This window comes from Acartia tonsa, chromosome 8, assembly GCF_053477335.1.
Source record: "Acartia tonsa isolate MP-2025a chromosome 8, ASM5347733v1, whole genome shotgun sequence".
Taxonomy (NCBI): Eukaryota; Metazoa; Arthropoda; class Copepoda; order Calanoida; family Acartiidae; genus Acartia; species Acartia tonsa.
In genome coordinates this window covers 31,092,086-31,116,056 of record NC_137267.1, presented here as the reverse complement: position 1 = coordinate 31,116,056, position 23,971 = coordinate 31,092,086, and positions in this window count along the sequence as shown.

The window sequence follows — 23,971 nt, the reverse complement described above, 5'->3', positions numbered from 1 at the left end:
ATATTGTTTTTATTTCATCCACGGTCACTTTATATTCAATTTAAATAGTTAACATAAAACCCTGGTAAACGCTGGATATTGACAAAGAAATTGTAGGAGAATAATAGGGTGCCCTACAAGCGGTTGGGTGAATACAGCCAAAAAAACTGGAAGGATAACAATATTGAATATTTAATATGTTTATACACCAAGATACTCAGGAATAGAAGGATAATAAATTGAAATATTAATAGTTCCGTATTTCCATTACAATCTCAAGAATAGTTGAACATATTTGAGTTTCCTATTTACAAAAACTTGTCATAGGTCTTGTCAATATCTTGTGGGATGTATGGAGAAATGAAAGTAAATTTTAAATGTTTTAATTGTTTATATATCATTTTAGTTATGCTCAGAATATTAATATACTACGTGGTATATTATAGCTTTTATATATATTAAAATTAGGAACATCATTTTCCGATACCTCTGTAATACTAATATATTTTGATATTTTAATGATCTAGGGAGCGTAGACAATTATATTATTCATCCAAAACGTAACTATAAATACACTTTGAAAAGTAATTTTGAAGAATAGATATAATACAACTAGATAATCCATCTGACCCCATTTTTCGTCAAACTTAAAAAGGGAATTTTTGTAGACAAAAACCGTTGTTCACATTTTGTTAAATACGGGATACGGCGACGAAATTTGAGACAATTTATTTCGACGATATAATTTTATAACTAACTTATTATGTTTTGTTATATGCTTCACATTATATGAGGGAATACATTTTTACATGAATCAATTTACTCAAGAAAACTTTTATCCTAAGATATAGTATGTCTATTGTATCATATCAGATTTGCTTTAATGGAAGCTTATAATATTGCAAAAAAAAAACTCATATAGGTAAAAAACAAATAAGATTATTATATAAACGTATAGTCTTATGAATATTTTATTCATTATGTGTTCATTATTCATACCAAGCTATTTTTTTCATGGATAAAAGAATTGTGTATTGGTTGAAGATTTTGTGTGAAATTCTTATAAGAAAGGTAATATCACAAATACTGAACTTTTAGAGCACATTGATATGTGAGACATCAAACTGACAACAAAACAGAGAAATTGGAGATGGTTAGGGCACACTCTAAGGAAAGGACAAGATGATTTAACAAATCAAGCCTTGACTGACAGTGCAGGGAATTCCAAAGGAAAGAGAAAATCAGGAAGACTAAAACAACCTGGAGGAGGAAACTCCTACGTGAACTGGAAGATAAGAAATATCATCTCTTAGCAATGCCTCAAGTCGTTCCAAATCCAAAAAGATGAGAGAACCACTGTGCCTGGCCAATGTTCTAACAAAAATAAAATTAAAGGGCAATGATGATGATATAGAAAACCGTCTTGATTTAAATACCTGCATTATAAGAAAATATTTATAACTATTTACAATTTCTCTTTCTCCTGCATTTATGTATATAGAGTATCATTGATAAATAATATTACTTTTTTATGGTCATTAGTGTCTATGTATTATTTACTTTTAGTGCCAGAGATTCTTCTTTGTGATGCTTTCCATCAAAGTGTCCATCGAGCAATGAACCACCCCCTCTTATTTTAAAAATAAAGTAAAAAGAGAGGAAAGTATTTTTCCTAAGCCTTACCCATGCTGGGGGCCAAAACACGCGGTATAATAACCCTGCGGGGCTACACAATACCTAATCTAACCTAACCTTTTCGGACCTAAAATAATAAACAAATAAGTTTAGAGACAGATTAAAAAAAAAAAATAATTTTCGTACCTGTAAGATAATATACATCCTTCAAGTTTCTTTATTTTGTGGAGATAAAAACTATTGTCCCCCAACAGAGTGATGTTTACAGAAAGTTTTAATTTTGTATTGCTGTATAAACAACATCTACAAATCTTTTCTGATCACCTACTTTTGTTTCTTAGTTGTGTACATTATGTATTTAACATTTAATATCAAAAAAGGAGAATTTGAAACATATTTTGTTTTGTGTGAAAGTCAAATACAATATATGTATGTATTCTTATTTTCTTCTAAATATTAGCGGTTGCGCAACTAGATTTTAGATGAGGAAGATAAATTCCTCCCTTAACTTAAATTGAAAAATAGGATATCCTTAAACCATTTAAGAACCTATATTAGGTTTTACACTTACATGCATGTGACATAGCAGCAGTATTAAATTTATTTGACAAATGCTTTTATCGTATTAGCTTAACAAAGAAAGTACAAAATGTGCAAAATAGAGATTTCCATGGTTGGCATTTGTTTACCTAACCTCACCTAGCTTGAACACTTAGCCTTGGCAATTTATAAATTACAGTTCCCTTTATTTTTACTATTTTAATGCACACGGATAAATGTTGAGTGTTTGGGACAGAGCGCATCATTTTGGGATAAAGTAGGTATAACTAAGTAAGGTATTTTGTAACAGCTCCTCATACTCATAAGATTAATAAAATCGATTTAGAACCATGTTTAATAATTGCTTGTTGAACATTTACAGCAAACTTTTCAAATTAATTCTATTATATAAAGTCTTTATTGAAATAAATTAGTTTTGATGTCACTTACATAACAACAAACTATAAAATTGAACAATTCTTGCATGAACTAGCCTAAACAATATATAAATCATATTTTATTTAAGATTTCTTTAAATATTTTTATTTTATTACTAATTTGCTAACAATTAACAATGAAAGGAGAAAGTCGCTCAAAAAATCAGCATGTGACTTCAAAATGAGGGATTATCCATCTCTTTTTTTAGGGGTTTTCTTCTCACTCCTCCTCTCCTCATCCCTCATTTTTATGACATCAGAATTTTTTTGAGCAACTTTTTCATTTCACTAACAACATTGTCTAAAACACTGTGAATGAAATCTGCTATAAAATGCATTTATTTTAAGGGTCCTCTAACAAACATTAGTGTCTTTATCTAAAAAGTATACATATATAACATAAAAATGCATCATAAAGCAAAACATCAAATTTAGAAAATAAGATCTTTTTATAACAGAGATTTATAGGATAAATTAATTTTTATAATAAATATAAAATAATTTACGTACTTGGTTTTTATGTACTAAAAGCATTATAAAAATTAAATCAAGCTTGTTATTTTCCTCACTAATCAATCAAAACATTTCTGATTTGTACTAAAATAATATAATACTAGATAATTATATCTCATAGATGAATGTGCCTCTCTTTTTTGTCTCCATGAAAATGTGTTTTTGTGTAGAATGGTATTACATTATACATCATGTGCACTGTTGGTACATATTATGCATGTAGCAAAGAAATTAACTAAAGATGTAGATTTTCTTCTTCTCTAAATCATGATATTGAAAACATTTTAATTTTATACTCTTATATTGTTACTTTAATTTTTGGCTTTTTAAAGGTCAATATTGAAATAAGGATGACAACATCCATAAGTATCAAGGCACAAAAAAATGTATTTAAAAGTTTGAAATGGTACCATAAGCACCAAAGATATGTAGAAATCAGTAAAAAAATCATTTACACCATAGTGTTACGGACTAATGGGCAGACATAATGAATCATAGAAAAGCTAAAAAGAAACAATATACTAAGACAAACTAATATGTTTATTCAAGTGTTGTTCTTATTTGTTTTTAAAATCATTATGATTGAATCAATAAACTATACAAATGTTCATAAATTGATTACATTACAAGACTAAATTCCATATAAAACGTATTCTTGTCAAACTTAAAATTTATTGTTCTCTGTGTATTTAGTTGTATTGATAGTTTGCCTACTGGCTGAGTGGGAGGAAATTGCATCATATTAGGACAGGAAAAAGAAGTAATATTAACCAAACACCCACACAATAATATAATAGCCATAGAGTCAGCCAGATAGATAACATTACAATATACTTGATGGCTTCATTCATCTGGAGTATCAATGTGATTTTTAGTAAACTAAGAAAAAAGAACCATCTAATATCTGTCTATCTAAATAAGCACCCCAACAATAATATTATCCTATACAGGAATTACATATGAAAGCTAACCAATATTATTCTTTTTTTTTCCTTTTCCTATCACTGAGTACTTACATAGTATTAGTAATGTATTTCTCATGTAATGGTGTGTCTTGCCTAAATAAAACACTGTTTTTGAGCAGCTTAGCTTTTGAATATTTAAAAGTCTACCTGAAATACATTTTTAAACAAGAAGATACTCTGAAAGTAAATGTCTACTTGTATTGCAGTCTTAGCTGCTAGCTTTTCTCTCTCTTTTAATCTTTAGAAGTACACCTACTCTACTATTTGGGTTGGGAATATCTGTTTTATTTGGTTTGATAGTAAATCACTGAAAGAATGGAGTCTTATACAATCTTACTATGTAATCGTCATTCTAAATTTTCATCTTACTAAACAAAATCTTTACATGATGCTATCAAAAAGCTTGGCTGGTTTATAATTTTAAATTTTTTATATTTTCTTTATATTCATACGATATTTATTTTTTATCTGAAATATGGTTGACTTACTATTTCTTGTTTTTAAATTATGTAGAAATTATTTGTAAGAGTTTAAGGATGTGATCAATAATCATCCTTGTTTGTCAGTGAAAGATTTGAAATGTATTGAAATTAGAATGCATGCAACATAGCTACTGATACACACACTGAACAATAGATCTTTTCATGAAAATACCCTTTTTCGAATTTCAATCTTCTGCTAACCTAAAAAGTTACTTTAGGGGCCTAGAAATATATGTACAAAATTTCAGCTCTCTATCTCTACTGGCGACCTAGCGCCCGGCATGTAAAATATCAACAGATAACGGTAGCACGGCGGTTTTAACAATATCTCAGTAATGTGCAGGTTTTCAGCTCTTCTGCATATTTCAATTTAAACACATAAGGCCAAAGATATTTTATCCAAAAAATCTTTTGTCAAAGTCTACTCTAGACCTAGCGCCAGTCAGTTTTCTAAAATCATGCATTTTATACCTGTGAAAAATGAAATCGCCAGCGCTAGGTGTAGAGTAGACTTTGACAAAAGATTTTTGGGATATCATATCTTAGGCCTTATGTGTTTAAGTTGAAATATGCAGATCACCTAAATTCACCTTCCAAGCCATTCTCTAAGCATTTTAATTTTTTTTTTGAAATAACGGGATTTCAAAACTGCCTTTTGAAAAGGCCTAAAAAATATCTTTTTTTGTCCCTTTTTTCACTGAATAAGTTACAACTTATTAAGATATTATTCTCAGTTAAAAAAAAATTGGCGCTTCCAGCACCAAAACCGGCAAAAACAGGCAGTTAAACTTCTGAACCCCTACTTAACCCCCTGACAGACCCCCCCTCTATCTTGGCTCCTGTTACAGATAGAGACGTAAAACTTTTTCTGGTTGTTCATGTGTATTTTTAGAGAATTACTTTTTCTAGTCATAGCGGTCAGACCGCTCCTTATCCACTTTTTAGCGTCAAGCCACTAAATATTAAAACAGCTGTAGAGCGGCCAATTTTAAAGCTAAGATAACCAAATTTTATGACAAACTATTATTTTTTATAATAAAAAAATACCTTTTTTGACCATCGCCGAAAAACGACATATAACGGAAACCGCCAATTTTGGCGGTAAAACGGCCAATTTTAAAGCTAAGAAAACCAAATTTTATGACAAACTATTATTTTTTAACGGCCAATTTTAAAGCTAAGAAACCCAAATTTTATGACAAACTATTATTTTTTACAATAAAAAAATACCTTTTTTGACCATCGCCAAAAAACGACAAATAACGGAAACCGGCAATTTTTGCGGTAAACGGCGGTTGGCGGCGCTAAATAATATTTTTATCTGTTTATAGTTACAACTTATTAAGATATTATTCTCAGTTTAAAAAAATTGGCGCTTCCAGCACCCAAACCGGCAAAAACAGGCAGTTAAACTTCTGTATCCCTACTTAACCCCATAACAGACCCCCCTCTATCTCGGCTCCTATTACAGATAGAGACGTAAAACTTTTTTCTGTTGGTTCATATGTATTTTTAGAGAAAATTACTTTTTCTAGTCATAGCGGTCAGACTGCTCCTTATCTGCTTTTTAGCAGCCAGCCACTAAATATTAAAAAAGCTGTAGAGCGGCCAATTTTAAAGCTAGGAAAACCAAATTTTATGACGAGCAATTATTTTTCATACAAAAAAATGCTTTTTCTGACCATCGTCAAAAATCGACAAATAACGGAAACCGCCAATTTTGGCGGTAAAATGGCGGTTGGCGGCGCCAATTAATATTTTTATCTGTTTATGATCACAATAAAAGACTACATACAAAAATTGGCTAATTAAGGTCTGGAAAGGGTCAAGACAGCTAATTGTTTAAACTAATGTAATAGATTTTTATTTTAGTCAGATGCCAGAAGCAGACAATTAAAAAAAATAACATTTAGAAATATTATCAATTTGTCTACAAAGGGTTAACAACTAAAAATCAAAATATACAAATCTAATTATTAAAAACATCAAGATGATCTTCTCTATAAATTTTATTTGTAAAGCATTGATATTTTTATCAAATAATATGACAATGATGACAACATTAATAAGTGATTAAATACAGACAAAAAATAGGATGACAACATCCATAAAGACAAAGCTCTAAGATCAGAAGTAAGGACAACTCTCTTGTAATTACTTTTGTAATATTTAATCAACCTTAGTAAAAAATAAGATGAAAATTAGGTGTTCAGGTATGATCCAGCAGGATATAGTCCTCCTAGTCTTCAAATAACTTTGAATGGCTCCAGTGTATTTATTTTTTTACTCATAGACTTAAAATTGTAAAATTAAGCTTATCTTACATGCCTACATGACATATTAAATTTTTTAAAAATCAGCTGTTGTTTCCAGCTGACCGCAGCCAGTGGAGGCAGTCCATGTAAGCTTCAAATCAATTAAATTTTTTGATAAATATATATTAATTCTTGAGTAATAATAAACTTCGGTGAATAGTAAGGCCATGACCGTTTGGTCACTCCTTGACCGATTTTTAACTGATTTTTTATTTCCTACCTGTAGTTTTGCCGTTTTTAAGCTTGCAGTAGCGGAATTCTAAAACAGTTCTAGACCAGCCAATTGTTGTATGTAGTCTTTATTGTGATCATAAACAGATAAAACTAGCGCCGCCAACCGCCGTTTTACCGCCGAAATTGGCGGTTTCAGTTATTTGTCGTTTTTTGGCGATGGTCAGAAAAAGCATTTTTTTTGTTATGAAAAGTAATTGCTTGTCATAAAATTTGGTTTTCCTAGCTTTAAAATTGGCCGCTCTACAGCTTTTTTAATATTTAGCGGCTGGCTGCTAAAAAGCGGATAAGGAGCAGTCTGACCGCTATGACTAGAAAAAGTAATTTTCTCTAAAAATACACATGAACCAACAGAAAAAAGTTTTACGTCTCTATCTGTAACAGGAGCCGAGATAGAGGGGGGTCTGTTATGGGGTTATGTAGGGATACAGAAGTTTAACTGCCTGTTTTTGCCGGTTTTGGTGCTGGAAGCGCCAATTTTTTTTTAACTGAGAATAATATCTTAATAAGTTGTAACTATAAACAGATAAAAATATTATTTAGCGCCGCCAACCGCCGTTTTACCACCAAAATTGGCGGTTTCCGTTATATGTCGTTTTTCGGCGATGGTCAGAAAAGGTATTTTTTTATTATAAAAAATAATAGTTTGTCATAAAATTTGGTTTTCTTAGCTTTAAAATTGGCCGCTCTACAGCTGTTTTAATATTTAGCGACTGGCCGCTAAAAAGCGAATAAGGAGCGGTCTGACCGCTATGACTAGAAAAAACAATTCTCTAAAAATACACATGAACAACCAGAAAAAAGTTTTACGTCTCTATCTGTAACAGGAGCCGAGATAGAGGGGGGGTCTGTCAGGGGGTTAAGTAGGGGTTCAGAAGTTTAACTGCCTGTTTTTGCCAGTTTTGGTGCTGGAAGCGCCAATTTTTTTTTAACTGAGAATAATATCTTAATAAGTTGTAACTATATACAGTGAAAAAAGGGACAAAAAAAGATATTTTTTAGGCCTTTTCAAAAGGCAGTTTTGAAATCCCGTTATTTCAAAATAAAAATTAAAATGCTTAGAGAATGGATTGGAAGGTGAATTTAGGTGATCTGCATATTTCAACTTAAACACATAAGGCCTAATATATGATATCCCAAAAATCTTTTGTCAAAGTCTACTCTACACCTAGCGCTGGTGATTTCATTTTTCACAGGTATAAAATGCATGATTTTAGAAAACTGACTGGCGCTAGGTCTAGAGTAGACTTTGACAAAAGATTTTTTGGATATGATATCTTTGGCCTTATGAGTTTAAATTGAAATATGCAGAAGAGCTGAAAACCTGCACATTACTGAGATATTGTTAAAACCGCCGTGCTACCGTTATCTGTTGATATTTTACATGCCTGGCGCTAGGTCGCCAGTAGAGATAGAGAGATGAAATTTTGTACATATATTTCTAGGCCCCTAAAGTAACTTTTTAGGTTAGCAGAAGATTGAAATTCGAAAAAGGGTATTTTCATGAAAAGATCTACTGAACAAATAGTTCCAGGCAGTGTTGAAAATATTGGAAGTTTGTTATCAAGAATATTTAAAGATCTAATTAACGGTCTTTGAATATGTAAGTCAGTTTCCAAATGAGAAGCTGAACAAAGTTTATACAGACCCTGTTATATAAAAAGAAAAAGTTTGGTTATGTATGTTTACAAATAAAAAAAAACCAATGTATTTTGTAAAAGAAATGTTTTATTAGCCATTTTTAAGTAAAAGAAAATTAAAACGTATATCTTTTGTAGTTCATAATCTGTGTATTGAGAAACTACCTAGAGGCTTCTTAGAGTGTGCGAAATATATCACTTAACAAAGTTTTTGGTAGGACAGATTGTTGGGACATATTTTAGATAAAGCTACTCTCAACAAAAAAAAAAGCTGAAATGTCCTAAATAACCTGCTAAAGTATACGTATGTAAATCTATGTTAGGTGGTCACTGAATTACTAACAACTGGTGCATTGCTAACTATCTATCTATCTTTATTTGCACCCATCTATCTAATTATCTATCTATCCTAATATAAAAGTAACAGGATCTTTGTCTGTGTGTGTCTGTACCAAAGGATCTCGCTAACCGTTGAACCGATATGGTTCTGCTTTACAGAGTAGCTTATCTTAGATCCTAAGAAGATTTATAAATATTTCGAAGGTGGGTACCACCGCAACCCATATATGGTGGAAGGGGGGTGTAAACCGGTGAGAAGTACTTGTTATTGCAAATCTTATATTGTATTGCATTTTAAAAACTTTTTACATTATGTTCGGTTTAAAGTCCATACTCAAATAAACTATTTTGTCACATCACACGATATATCAAATCTGTCAAATTGTAAAGCTCATTTAGTTTCTTATTTTACCAATTCGATTTTTTCGTACTTGACGTCTTGCGGAAGTATTCATCCTTGTTTAGCTTGTAATGCATTTAGTAAATCTTCGAGTGAAGCATGAATCAAAAAAGCCATCATAGCATATTCAGTAGGTAAGTTTCAAATGTTCAATCTTTCTTTACGGGTATTTAAGAATTAACAGCCTTCAGACATCTGGACATGCTTGGAGTTCTAAGGAAAGATAGTTCTATTCATTGCGTGAATTGAAGTAGGATACCTGTCACACGAATAATTAATAAGCACGGGTTAGGAATGCAAGTCTTGACATCTGATGCTTAACCCTTACAGATCGGGCTCCCATTCCCACCTTAATAGATCGGGGAGGGGGGGGCGGGCTTATTTGACCTACCACTCTATCTCGGCTCCTGTTACAGTTAGATACATTCATGTGCATATTTAGAGAAAATTACTTTTTCTAGTCATAGCGGTCAGACCGCTCCTTAGCCGATTTTTAGCGGCCAGCCGTTAAATATTAAAACAGCTGTAGAACGGCCAATTTTAAAGCTTGGATCACCAAATTTTAGGTGGACCTTTTATTTTTTATAACAAAAATAATACTTTTTGTGACCATCGCCGAAAAACGGCAAATAACGGAAACCGCTATTGTCGGCGGTTACGGCGGTAAAACGGCGGTTGGCAGCGCCAATTAATATTTTTATCTGTTTCTGATCACAATAAAAGACTACATGAAAAAATTGGTTGGTCTATAGCTGTTTTAAAATTCGGCGGCTGGCAGATTATAAACGGCAAAATTACAGGTAGGAAATAGAAAATCGGTCAAGGAGTGGTCAAACGGTCATGACCTTACTACTCACGAAAGTTTATTATTGCTCAAGGATGTACCACAATTTTTTTAGGTCTCTAGCTGTAATAGAAGCTACAATATACATGATATAAGTACATATTAAAAGCAGGACATAAAATTGGTTATAAAATCGGTCAGGAAGCGGTCAAACGGTCAAAGGGTCATAACACAACTATTCTCAGATGTTCATTGATATCCCAGTATTTACCAATAAAATTTTAGGTCTCTATCTTATACACAAAAGTCATAATGAAGAAATTAAGATTTATTTATAATTTTTTCTAAGTTTGGTGCCACCTAACCGACTTTGACCGGACACAGACCAGATATCCTTATAAGATCAACTCTTACCGACGTATAATTACTAAACTTAAAAAGTCATGATGTCACAACTCTCTATCTTACCTACAAAAAAATGACATTGAAAAAACTAGAGGGGGGGGGGTCAACATGACCCCCCCCCTGATCGGTAAGGGTTAATTATCCATCTAATCGGCAAAATATTCTTTCCTATCCTATGGCTTTATTTCATCCCTATACATACGGTAGTGATAGTCAACACTAACTAATCCACAACTATTATGTTACTAAGCAATTTCTCACTTTCTGTGAAAAAAGCACCTATGGATGTATAGAAGCTCAGAAAAAGTTTAAGCTATGACATACTTTCTGCAACGCTAAGAAAATCACTGACATTTCGAATAAGTTTTTAGCAAAGCTACTTTATAAATTAGGTATGTCCATAAAGCCTTCTTTTACATACTAAGTATTTTTATTTGTACAAAAGCTTGATGTATATTTTTTGATACTTGTATGAACCCTCACCATATAAATATAAAATATTGTATATGGTTGAGATAGGAACCTTTCCTACTGAAAACCAAACATTTTGAAGGAATTTCTGCATTTAAACCAGATTTTTAAATAGAGAATTAAGAAGCCTGACAATATCCTTTTTTTTAGAATAATGCAAATTGTATTATTTTACGTGCCTTTAATTAGTCAAAATTTCATTTAATTTTTATATAAAAGTTTTTTTTTGTAAGTAGCTTGACTTTTTGAAAAGTATTAATCCGAATGAGTTCTTCATTTATGTGAGGCTTTGCCTAGGTTCACGGTTGGTTTAAGAATATATTTCTAAAGATTTTTAAAGATTTTCTATTACAATGTAAGTAAACCAATGTTGCAAAATTGTATTCAGTATTTCAGATTTTAAATAAAATCAAGGATGCGTGCATACATCTAGGGACAGAGACATTTAGTCAGCTATTTTAATAAGTTTATTCAGGTTTCGTTTTCTGCACACATATAAACAAGGATGACAACATCCATAAGTAGCGAAGCACAAAAAAAATAAATCATTGATGGTAATACCTACAAGTAGATTTAAAGTGTATTTATTAATTGATTTATTGAAGAAAATAAACACGAAACCCTGTTTTATTTTCTTTAATGATGACGGTCAAAGTAAATCACATTAAAGATGCTCATAACAATGGGAAAAAATATTTTGATACTGATATCCCAAAAAAGTTTTAAAATTGGACCAAAAACACCAAAGATATGGGGAAATATGTAAAACATATAAAAATAGCAAAAACCTGCTAAAAGGCAGCCTGACCGCCATGCTTGTTTTTTTTAAAACGACAGGAAATTTAATTTTTAAATCCTTAACTTAAAAAAATTTGGAAAATTGGACTATATACATCAAAATATGGAAATATTTAAAAATAGCCAAAAACCTGCAAAAAGGAAGTCTGACCGTCGTGGTTGTTTTCTTTAAACAACAGGAAATCAAATTTTGATATGTATAACTGAAAAAATTTTGGAAATCGTACCATAAACACCAAAGATATGGAGAAAAATGTGAAAAATACAAAAATAGCCTAAAACCTGCTGAAAGGCAGTCTGACCGTCATAGTTGTTTTCTTTAAAGGACAGGAAATTTAATTTTGATATCTATAACTAAAAAAATTTTGAAATCAGACCATAAACACCAAAGGTATGAAGAAAAATGTGAAAAATACAAAAATAGCCTAAAACCTGCTAAAAAGCGGTCCTACCGCCATCGATTTTTTATACTTAATTGTGCTCCTTAATGATGTGAATGTTGTCAAAAAATTTCAGCATTCTATCTTTTATAGGAGCTGAGTAAATCCCATTTCCCCCATAGCGTTACGGACTGACGGACGGACTGACAGACAAAGCGAATTATAGAGTAGCTTCGCTACTAAAAGGGATATACAGGGTGCGCCACATAAAACCGGACTTTTTAAGATTTGTGAACAAATGAACGTAAAATCGTCAATTTTAAAGATTTTATTAAATTTAAAAACTGGGAAGCTAACTAGGTATATGACTACTAGATCATTCAATAATCTCATTTGGGCCACATTTGAACTAGAACGACGTTCTATACCTTTTTGGAAATGACATGAAGATTCAGCTAGGGTTGTCAGCGCAAATATGAGTTTTTTAGTTCCATATGGGTCTCTAACGTCGAGAATCGAGAAATTTTCTCGATTTTACGCGATTTTTTACTTTTTTGACATATCTAAATCTGCCAAGTTTCACTTTGCCGGAGTACTACAGCCAAGCCATTTTAGATAGAGAGGTCTAGTCTTTTCTAGTGTCTTACTTATGTATCTAACAGTATCCCCAGCAAGTTGCATAACTCTACCTCATCTACAAATGGGCTGAGGTCCGATTTAGTGGGCTCTAGTCGAGAATCAATATTACACCACCAGCGCATTTTGAATTTGCCTTGTTTAACATAAGCGCGGCCAGCTTGGAGTACGAGCCCATCTTCGCCCAAAGATTTTTTTGTGCTAAAAGGTCATTACCTAAGCTTTTTATAGTGGAGTCAAACGTCCTGATTGGTCAAGAAGTTTTGATGCTATGGCTGTTTAAAAAAGTTCGATTTTATGTGGCGCACCCTGTATCTATCACATTGAAACTCATTTTATCTTTATCTAACTTGAAACAAAATAGATACACTAAAATTAAAATCTATTTAAATCCTTGAAAATCTATCGCTGTTCTGAATGCAACAGGAAGGCTTTTACAGGAAAGTAACAGGATGTCTATATATATGTGTTTTTTTCGTGTATCAAAAGCTTATTTAAAAACATTTCATCGGGAAGTTTTTTCATCTTCATATTATATTATTAACAAGAATCACTGCACTAAAACAAGAAGGAAGGACAAAGAAACAATAGCTCTTGTGGAGTGTCAGAACTTAACAAGCAGAATATTAATTTGTGAATCTAAATAAAACTTTACATAAAATTAAATACAGCTTACATTAAAAGGACATACTAAATTTTTTATGATTAGATCATAGAGATGCCTCGCATAAACCGTGTTGTCCAAGGAATCATTGGCAAATTGTCGACGGGTCTCTGCAAAATTTGTTCATAACATTCGGACATATGTGATTTAACATTTGAGTTATCTGGGTCTCCATCGTTTAAGACTAATTTAGGTTATTTTTTTCCCAAAAAATATAAAATGAATAAGACTTTTTCATGAATATTAAAAAGTCAGGAATATAAGGATATTACACTAAAAAAATATTATCTTTACCCGTTTTTCTTTAGTGTGGTATACTGCTTTTGGTAGCATATAGATGTTGTGGGGACAAAAGGGATTTTTTTGTCAGTGTCTTTTCCCTCCTTGTGATAAAGTTATCTTTACTTTCTAATTTTCATCTCTTGGGGGGAAAAAGTTTTGAAATTTTGTACATTAGATTTAATCAAAGGAAAAGTTTTTATTCATCAAAATAAAATAGTATATGTACTATTTTAGTAGTAAGCTTATTTAGTAGGAGCAAAGCTTAACTTTAAGTCATTCTATTCAGCTTCTTTTTTTTCAGTCATTTTCTGTGTATTTTATTACATAGGTTTGTTAGAATTGTCCTATGGATTTCGAACTTGATATGATGATTTGTAGAGTATCGAAAGCCTTGCTAATGTATAATCATTACCTGTTGTCAGCATATCTTTTTTCGGTAAGTTATTTAATTTTTTTACAATCTTAAATAATAATTTTATGCTTATTATTATTTGATCTTTTAATAATGATTCTAAGGACAATTAGTTGAATCAGCAATGTAATTCTGAAATAAAGCCATAAAATATAGGTATGTTCGTATTAAACATCTATCATTCGAATGATTTTGCTTTTGCTTCACTTTTATGGATGTTGTCATTAAAAATTGTTGTTATCACATTGGTCCTTTTTATACAAAATTATTGGTCTATACTATTTTGTCTGTAAAGCTATTATATGTGAACCCAAATGGTAATATTATATCATACTTTTTAATTTATTACTCCCAGTTGGTATAGTACCTATAGATAGATACAATACTGTTAGAGTTTTTGAAGTTTTACGTGGAGGTGTCAGGTTCGAGTCTGTATCTCTTCGCGTCAATACTAGAATTTTTAGTCTGGCAAGATACATAAATAGTTAGATTGAAAGGCATGCCTTGGCATACTGATATGTATACTGATATGTACATTGTACATAGATAGAAAGACATATAGATATGATCAGCTGTAGATTTTAGGTATGTAGCTTCAAGAATATCTGATACACTAGATAGACAGAAAGGTAGATAGAAAGCTAGATATTTAGGTAGATAGAAAGATAGACAAATAGGTAGAGAAGATAGATAAATGTGATATTTTTAGATTTATTGGTTCATATCTGTAGCATTAAGATCTGATAAACTAGAGTTAGAGATAAAAACCTATATAGACAGATAGATATATAGAAAGAAAGACATTGAGGTAGAAAGATAGACATAGAGAAAGATAGAACGATAGATAAATATGATAGTTTTAAATTTATTGGTCCATGTCTGTAGTATCAAGATCTTATACATTAGATAGATAGATATATAGTCAGGTATATAGGTAGATAGAAGGTTAGACAGATGGGTAGATAGAAAGATAGATAAATATGATAGTTTTAGATTTATTGGTCCATGTCTGTAGAATCTCTATCTGATAAACAAGAATTATGGACAAAGTAGGAAAGGTTGGCCAGTAGAATATGCTGTTATAGACAAGGCTATAAGGTTTTCTTAACCCTTTTCCACCGTTTTTGATATTCCAATAATTTTATTCAATATTGCTTTAAAACTGTAAAATTTTAAAATTCAAGAAAGTATCGAAAAATGCCCCACTTTTTCTTTTAAATGTCAAGGAACTTTGTTTTTAGTTGGTTTTGATACTTCATATGGTTTCAAGATTAATAAGCCAACGACCCACCCCCTTCCTATGAATAAGTTTTTTAGAATAGGATTATTATGGGTTGTCATTATAAGGTATGCTTTAAAAAAAAAGAATTCGCATCCCATCATTTTTTGCTATAGTTTTAAAATAAAAGTAAATGAAAATTGGGGTGGGGGGTAAGTTTTTTTCCAGGGGCCATTTTCCTTGGGAACTAACTGGTACCCTCCCCCAAAATAGTTATAAACCTTCCCAGAAGCTACATTGTAAAAAAGAACGATATCGGTTAGAGAGATCTTTCATTACACACATACAGAATGATAGACACAGATCTGTTACTTTTATATAAGGATAGACGCATTTTAATAATAGCCAAAATTCAGGTAAATCTAACCAGGAAGCGGTTCTGCTAATACTGGTAAAAATCCATGTTAAATATTGTCATAATAAAAATCGTTAGAAATGTAACTGTTGCTTGTCAGAAAACGCTTTGATAATGAATTTCCGACCTTAAGTGAGTCAAAGTCAATTTTCGCTTCCTTCACCCCTTTATTTAACAACCTTTGTTTTTAGGTCCTTTTTTACTGAAAAATTTCAAACGGCTGTAATTTTCTTAATTTTGAAGCTAGAAAAACAATGTTTTTACAGAAAATGTTTATCTTTATGTAAATTTTATATTAGAAATATCAAAATATAAATTTCAGCGGCCGCAGTTGTACTTGGCAGCTGCCAGCCGTCGCAGTCGGCGGTTGGCGGGAAAACGGCGGCTGAAATTTTAAAACGTTATGTAAACATGTAAGGAAAGCTTAAGTTTAAAATTTGAAATCTCTAAGTCAAAAATTGCGGTCACAGGAGCCTTTTAAAGATTTCTGGAGACCTGGAGGATCAGGACCTGCAGGATCATACCTGGAACCTGAAATTGCTTTAACACCTGTATTTCATATGAGAATGTACTACTAGAGGATATTTTAGTAATTTAGTAAGATAAAATGCTTTGTTTAAGTCAAAAAAATATTTTTGCAATTTACCTGGATCACCCTGCCAGTTTTGCTGGCGTCCTTTGCCCGCCAGGATGGAGATATTAAAAAAATTCCAACTCTCAGTTATGTGTCATACCCATACTTAAAAAGTCACCCAGTTTTGGCTCTTTATCTTTCACACACAGAAAATGAGAAAGAAAAAACCGGATAGGGGGCGTTCAACGCCCCCCCCTCCCCGACCGTTAAGGGTTAACAAGCTATTCAATGAAGGATGCAGTTTTTTCTTCATATCTAAAATAGTTTTAGTTTACTCTGTTAGATATCATAAAGTTTGAAAATCCAAGACAATAATTTTGATACAATTGAGTTATGTTTTAAGAATTTAAATGTTTTACCCATATAAAACTTTACGAGTTTAGACTAAAATATAGGAAAACATAAATGTTAGTCTATATTTAAAATGTGTTTTAAAGCATTAAACACAAATTATGACGACGAGACGATTGACAGTATGTTGTAGGTTTCTTTTCGGTATGGATTCGAAACCGATTAATATCCGATGAATTATGTATACCATCGTACTACATACAATTTTCCACGAATACTAAAATTTTGTAGTTTAGCTCGGAAACGGTTATCATAAGAGGGCAATTAATCTGCTTCGAAGCAATACTGAAAAAAATATTCAATTCATGAATCCTATATATGTATGTGTTATTATCTTTTTCAAGAAAATCTTCAAATCTGAAGTATTCTTTAATATTTTTCATGACCTAAATTGTTTTTCTAAGCAAAGAAATAAAGAAAGGTATTTAGTGTTTGTGGAAATATTATGAAAACAAATTCTTGTCACGCGCACTTCAGCAGCAGTAAGGATTCTTGCAATATATGTTTTCATAATAATTCTAATATTTAAAAAAAACGTGTTTTATCTGTCGTTCTGTAATGCCTTGATTTGATTCATTATTATAATGAGCATGTTTGTCTTATAGCATGTGATTTTCATGTCTATATCTATAATACAAAGTAGAATGATGTCTGTTTGTCTGCCTGTCTGTCTGTCTGTCCGTCCGTCCTTCCCTTAAGATCTCGGTAACCACTGAACCGATCGGATTCTACTCTTCAGGGTATATACCTATAGGCCCTGTGGTGGTTTTAAGCTATTTTCTTGGGGGGTGGGCCCCCCCCCCAAAAAAAAAATAATTTTCTTGGGAACACATTAGACCAAGCATCAGTAGTACTTTTTTTATAATTATCTCTTGGGGCAAAGCCCCTAGAGGCTAGGGGCGAATCCGCTAGTTTTTATATGACTCAACACGAATACATCAAACATACACACAAAATGAAATTCAGTGAGAAAAAAAACAAAAAAATAATTAAGCCTTTAGGTATAATTCAGTATAAAATAAACAGTCCCTTATAGCCTTTTTCAAACCAAAGGCATATTTGTCTAAAAGTTCAAAAGTTCTTAAATCACCTAGACTCACAGATATGACTTTGAAACAAAGGCTGTGAAATCAAAGAGTTAATATAAAGCTGTAAGTCTTATTTTAAAAAGTAAGTTACTTTTTATAAGATTGAGTAAAAATTTGCCAAAATAATTTTAATTTTAAACATTTTTGTACGGGCAACACTGGAACATTTTTTCCATGTAATGGATTTTAGAATGAATATAAGACAATATGTGGGGGAATGAACAAACCTTGCCTTCAAGTTAGTTATAAGATCAACAACCTATAACAACTTATCTGGATAAAAGTAACAGCATGTATATCTGTGTGTTTGTGTTGTTTGTATGTCTGTAGCATAGGATCTCACAAACTGCTGGACCGAAATTGTACTCCTTCATAGTGAAAATAGATTCTTGAAAGGTTTATTAATATTTTTGGAAGGGGACCTCCACTCTCAGAGGATAAATCAACTTTAGAGAAAAATATAGCCGTTATTTACTTGTTCTTTTTAAAACTAAAATTGAAAAAAGAGGGTCAGCTTTCCCTCCATCTTCTCTCAAGTGCCCCTATAGGCCTCTAGGGGCGTATCCGCTAGTCTTACAAATACCATTTTACAACATTTTAAATCATGGTTGTGCGACCGAAGATTATACTTGAGCACCCAGTTTATGCTCATCTACTTTACATAATGTGAATTATTTCAGCCAAGGATATTTCTTCTCAAGAAATTCTCGAAAAGTCAAAACGAAATTTAATGCTAGGTTGTTATTAATTCTATTATAATTAGAAAAAAGACAATGTGGCTTCAAAGTGGGTAAAATTTTAAAATTGGTAGGTCAAATTAATTACAGGCTGTTGTAAAACGAATAAAGCTATACATTTTATTAAAAGTAACAGGGTGTCTATCCATAGACGTCCAAGGGAGGGGGTAATGGGGTGATTACCCCCCCAAATGAATTTGGGGATGCCGTAGGCACCCCCAAAATTTTGGGTTTTCAATTTTTACCCCCACCAAAAAAAAAAAAATGCCTCTATAAAATAAAGATTACCCCCCCCCCCCCAAATAAAAATGCTTGGACGCCTATGTGTCTGTCTGTTTCAATTTGTCTTTAGATTGTACAGGCTGCGATATCCTGATATCTTCATATTTTAATAAAACTCATGAAAACCACGTCAAATAAAATGACAGTATTACCGACAGACTGACGCAGAAATAATATAATTGCATAAGGCATTGGAATTTTCACAAAAATAGCTTTCAATCTTAGATAGAAGCAGAGAAAATGATGTGTCCCCTTAGTTTTACGGACAGACAGGCTTGCAAAGTAAGTTATTTAGAGTAAATTCGCTGCTAAAATATAAAAATATAAACTTGTCTAGGGTCCTTATCTAAATCTCATGCACAAGATATTTAAATTATTTTTATTTATATTTTCCATACACTCTCAAACTATTACAGACCGTTGCACTCAAATTATTAACAAATTAAAGTTGGATTTTTGAATTCTCAGGTTATTTAGAACATAAAGCCTTTTCTAAAATTGTTATTTAATCCTTATATTTTATCTTGTGTCTGAATCATTCTGTTGGGTTTAAACTATTCAGATCTCTAGGAGCGTAAACACTAGTTTATCTAAAATATAAAAAATATAAAATGTAAGAAATACATATACAAATTCAAAAAGTTTGAAAAATACAGACAGAAATACAGTTTTGAAGTATATTTGAATGTAGGTAAAAAGATTTGTGGCCCATCACTTTCACCTAAAATAACAAATTGTTTTGTATAATTGCAAAAACGAAACAATAGTGAACACATTAAAATCATAAAGCAAATAGGAAGAGCTAGTTTGTCCTGAGGTAATTATTTGCAAAGAATAACAAATTGTGATTGCACTCTTAAAAGATTTACCTTCTTGCCTATGCCCCAAATATTGTGTAGAATAAGTTTAACCTATTTCAATATAAACTGGCAGTTTACCACTTTGGGAGATGGACATTAATATTCCCATCCTCTAGCAGTTGAGCTATTTGTTAACTAGATTATGTCTGAACGACAAGAAACGCAACCACACTTATTATAATGGTTTATATCGACTCTTTTTCTTACATAAAAGTGTTTATGGCTGACATATAATGTAAAGTCCACTACAAGAGATTCTATCTTTATATCAACATTGTTTAGGATAATGCTTTGTTGATATAACAACAGCATAAGTAATTAAAAATATACATTTAAATTGGGGGAGGAGGAAATATCCCCAATCGGCATAAATGTAATTTTGTGTATAAATCCCAACATTGCATATATAGTGTATGTATTTGTTTTAAACATTTTGATGCATATTTTTTGTAACATAGCTACTCTATATCTTCAAATGTCCGCCAGTCTATCTATTTTTATCCGATTATTGGTTCTTTCTCAACTGCATCTAATGATAGATTTGAATACTATTGCTAATCTGGAAGACAAAAATCTAATTTTTCTGTTTGATAAAGGATTTTAGTAATTGTTTTAAATATGTTAGCTGTGATAATAATGTTTTTCTTATCATCCTTGTTATAAAATCTATTGAAGTATTTTTATCCTTCCTGCCTTTTAGATGGTTCAGAGCAACGATAAAAAATTTTTTTTTATTTTTTTCTTAAAAAATAAGGAAAATAACGTTAAAAATAACTCACAGGTATGTTTCTTAAAATTATGAAGAGAACAAATTATTTTTAGAAAAATTACTGTATAAACATACTTTTTCCTAACCTTCCCTTTCCACTAAATCTTTACAAAAAATACCTTCATAACATCGGAACAGACAAGATGAGTTATGTACCTTAAACAATACTACAAATATGTGGCTAGGGACAACGCCACTTGTAAATATAGGAAGTCACGCTGTGCCTTAATGTAATTAAGATTTGTTGATCGAGAGGACATTAATTAAAACCGATTTTACCCTACCATGATTTGTCATGAAAGTCTTAATTTTTAGTAATAACAAATAGGATTTATACAAAATTTTTGTAAAATCTAAATATTTTTTTCTCAAACCGAAATATCTTTATTTTTAGCAATTAAAAAATTCCTACAGTAGCCTTTTTTTACTCAGGCAAGTTTGTTAAGCAGTCTATAGAAATAACTATTTATTCATGATAACTGTTTAGCAACGGCTGCTTCTGGGAATAGATAGCATTTTAAAATTATAAGTTAAGGTTTTTAAACAGACATAGTAGAAATATTTAAATTTTTGTTTAAAATTTTTCAAAAGAACGTTTTGTTTTTTGCCTACTTGTATTCTGGCACTACGTGAAGAGTAAAAAAACAAGGATGACAACATCCATAAAAGCGAAGCACTGAAACGGTAGGACAAACGGACATTAACACTCGTATAGTGTTAGAACTTAATTATCATAATATAAATTTATAAGAGTCAAAGCAAAATTGTAAGTAAATTTGTTGTAAAACTGCTTGATACAGGATAATTTTTATGGACATACTTACATTTTTAGGACTTGATTATAGAGTTGCTTCGCTTATTACATTATACTTTGTTGTCCCAGGAATCAATATACCAAAAATCAGATCAATCCGATGATTTGATCACATAAAAATTTGTTGTTAAAAAAGTAAACAAATCAACATGTTTAAAATGGACGTGCGGACATTTTGGTAATGATTATAGAGTTGCTACGCTTTCTAAATCGTACCTAACTACTAAAGGAATCACCATGCAAAATTTGAAATCGATAGGATAATTCTAACATGCCTAGATTAACGGAAAAAGCTATTCGTTACGGACGTACGGACGGACGGACGTACGGACGGACCGACCCTAATTATAGAAAAGCTTCGCTTTAAAAAAAGAGAAAATGTTAAGAGAAGTGCCTCATTGATATTCTATGCTCTTACTGTTGGAAGATTCTTTCATATCACTGAACAAAATCATAACAAAACAATCTTTACACACAAAACTAAATATTGTAAATGTGAAGAATATTTACTTTCTTCTCAGGATTTTTTTTTATTTTTAAAAAGAAATAAAAGAAAGAAAATAGTTTAAAGATATACAAATAATTAATAACTGGTGTAAAATAGCAAAATAATACGTCCATCAAATTAAAACTTGATCTGAACAAGTCATAGGAATCTTCTCACAAACAATTCTATACTTGACGTATATTTCTGACATACTGACGAAAACACCATAATTGTATACTATCCTACAAAATTGAAAGTGAAAGGATGAAAGTAAGATGTATATTTAGGTTAAGTTCAGGAAGGGAGAGGTTAATTGCATTCAACCATCCTCATCTCTCTAATAATCATGAGCTATATACGTTAGAATTTAAGAACTGGAGGAAAGAAAATTTACCATCAATTGTCATATCCCTGTTTCCCTGTGTTAAGCCAAACTGAACAAGCAATATTTATCAAATATTTCTAAACTTAACCACCACCTATACCCTGTGGAAGAAACATATATTGAAACTACCTAAGATACCCAAACCGCAGCATAACTAAAGTACCCTCTGCTGCAATATCAGATATGCGAAATTGATAATAAGAAGTCGTGGAATCCTTTTCCCATAAACAGTCATTCATGATTTCCAGACAAAGGTCATTCGAACAATGGACAGTTTTTTTTTTATTTTGGCTCAACCCATTAGGAGGAACCCTAACCAGGCTGGCCCAGTGCCTGCTTTGCACTAAGCCTGCTACCCACCAATATAACCTGACCTAACCAGAACTAAGTAATAAACAAATGAAAAAATACTCCTTACCCTATCAAATGATGTAACCATACCTGAAACTACTTAAACTATTGATCAGGGTAGCCTCAAACACACCAACAAACAAGGCCTATTCAAATTTATTGCTCTTGAATGTAAAATTTGTCAAGTGCATAATTTAATCAATATTGGTATTTGAGTAGCAATGATAAAATAACATTTATATAAGACATCTTATTTTAAAATTTTAATGTAATAATCTTAAAAGTAAAGTACATGTTAGTTATAACATTTATTTTTCAAGATTTTTAAAGGTCAGGGAAAATTTTTGAAGGTAAAACAAACATCTATTTAACATTTACTCATCCTTTTTTTTCTCTTTTTAGCAGAACGAATGAAAATGTCGCAAGTTAATCTCCCACCCTCCCGCCTTTTAAATTTGAAATAAATTAGAAATAAGTGAGATGGGGGAGGATCAGTCTTTTATTGCTTTAGGTCAGGTTGGCTAGGTTTTATTGGGTACTGGGTACCCCCGCAGTATTTGAACATCACAAGAACAGGTCACGCATGGTAATGGCTCCCCGCAGGGGTAGTAGAAAAGAACAGGAAAAACAACCCTCCCACATTCCCCTCAAATAAGTGGTGGTGGGCGGGGGGGGGGCGAGGTAGAGGTATCATTACCCAACCGGCCACTTGTAAGCAATTACTAAACAAATAAACCAACATAAATAGTTATAGAGTAGCAATTCTGAAAATAAATTTTGGTTACTTAAGTCTGTAGTTGATCAGCTAGAGACCCCACAGTTATTTCCCAATGGAATATACTTACAATATTTTCAAAGTTGGAATACATTTTAGCAAAAAAATATATTATATTCTAAGTTTTTGAGTGACCATAAAAACAAATATTTTATAGAGACGATGCTAATTGTTCTTTGATAGCGGCTTATTAAATATTTTACATAAAAAGGGTGTAGGAATCTACACAAAAAATGGAAATTAGCAATTTTTATTTACCTTACTGAAAAAATACGAATACATTATTATTATTGTATCTAATTCCAAGAAATCTTTTATTTATGAGAAGAAAGATTTTTCTTGTATAAAATTTCTGTATTTGGTAGGAGGAAAATCTATGTAATCTTCAGGTGTTCTTGGATTTTTTAAAAACACAATTTTACTTATAAATTGTAAGTCGAGCAAGGACTGAAGCTTATGATAACAACTTTAAAATATGATTTTCGTGTTTTTATTG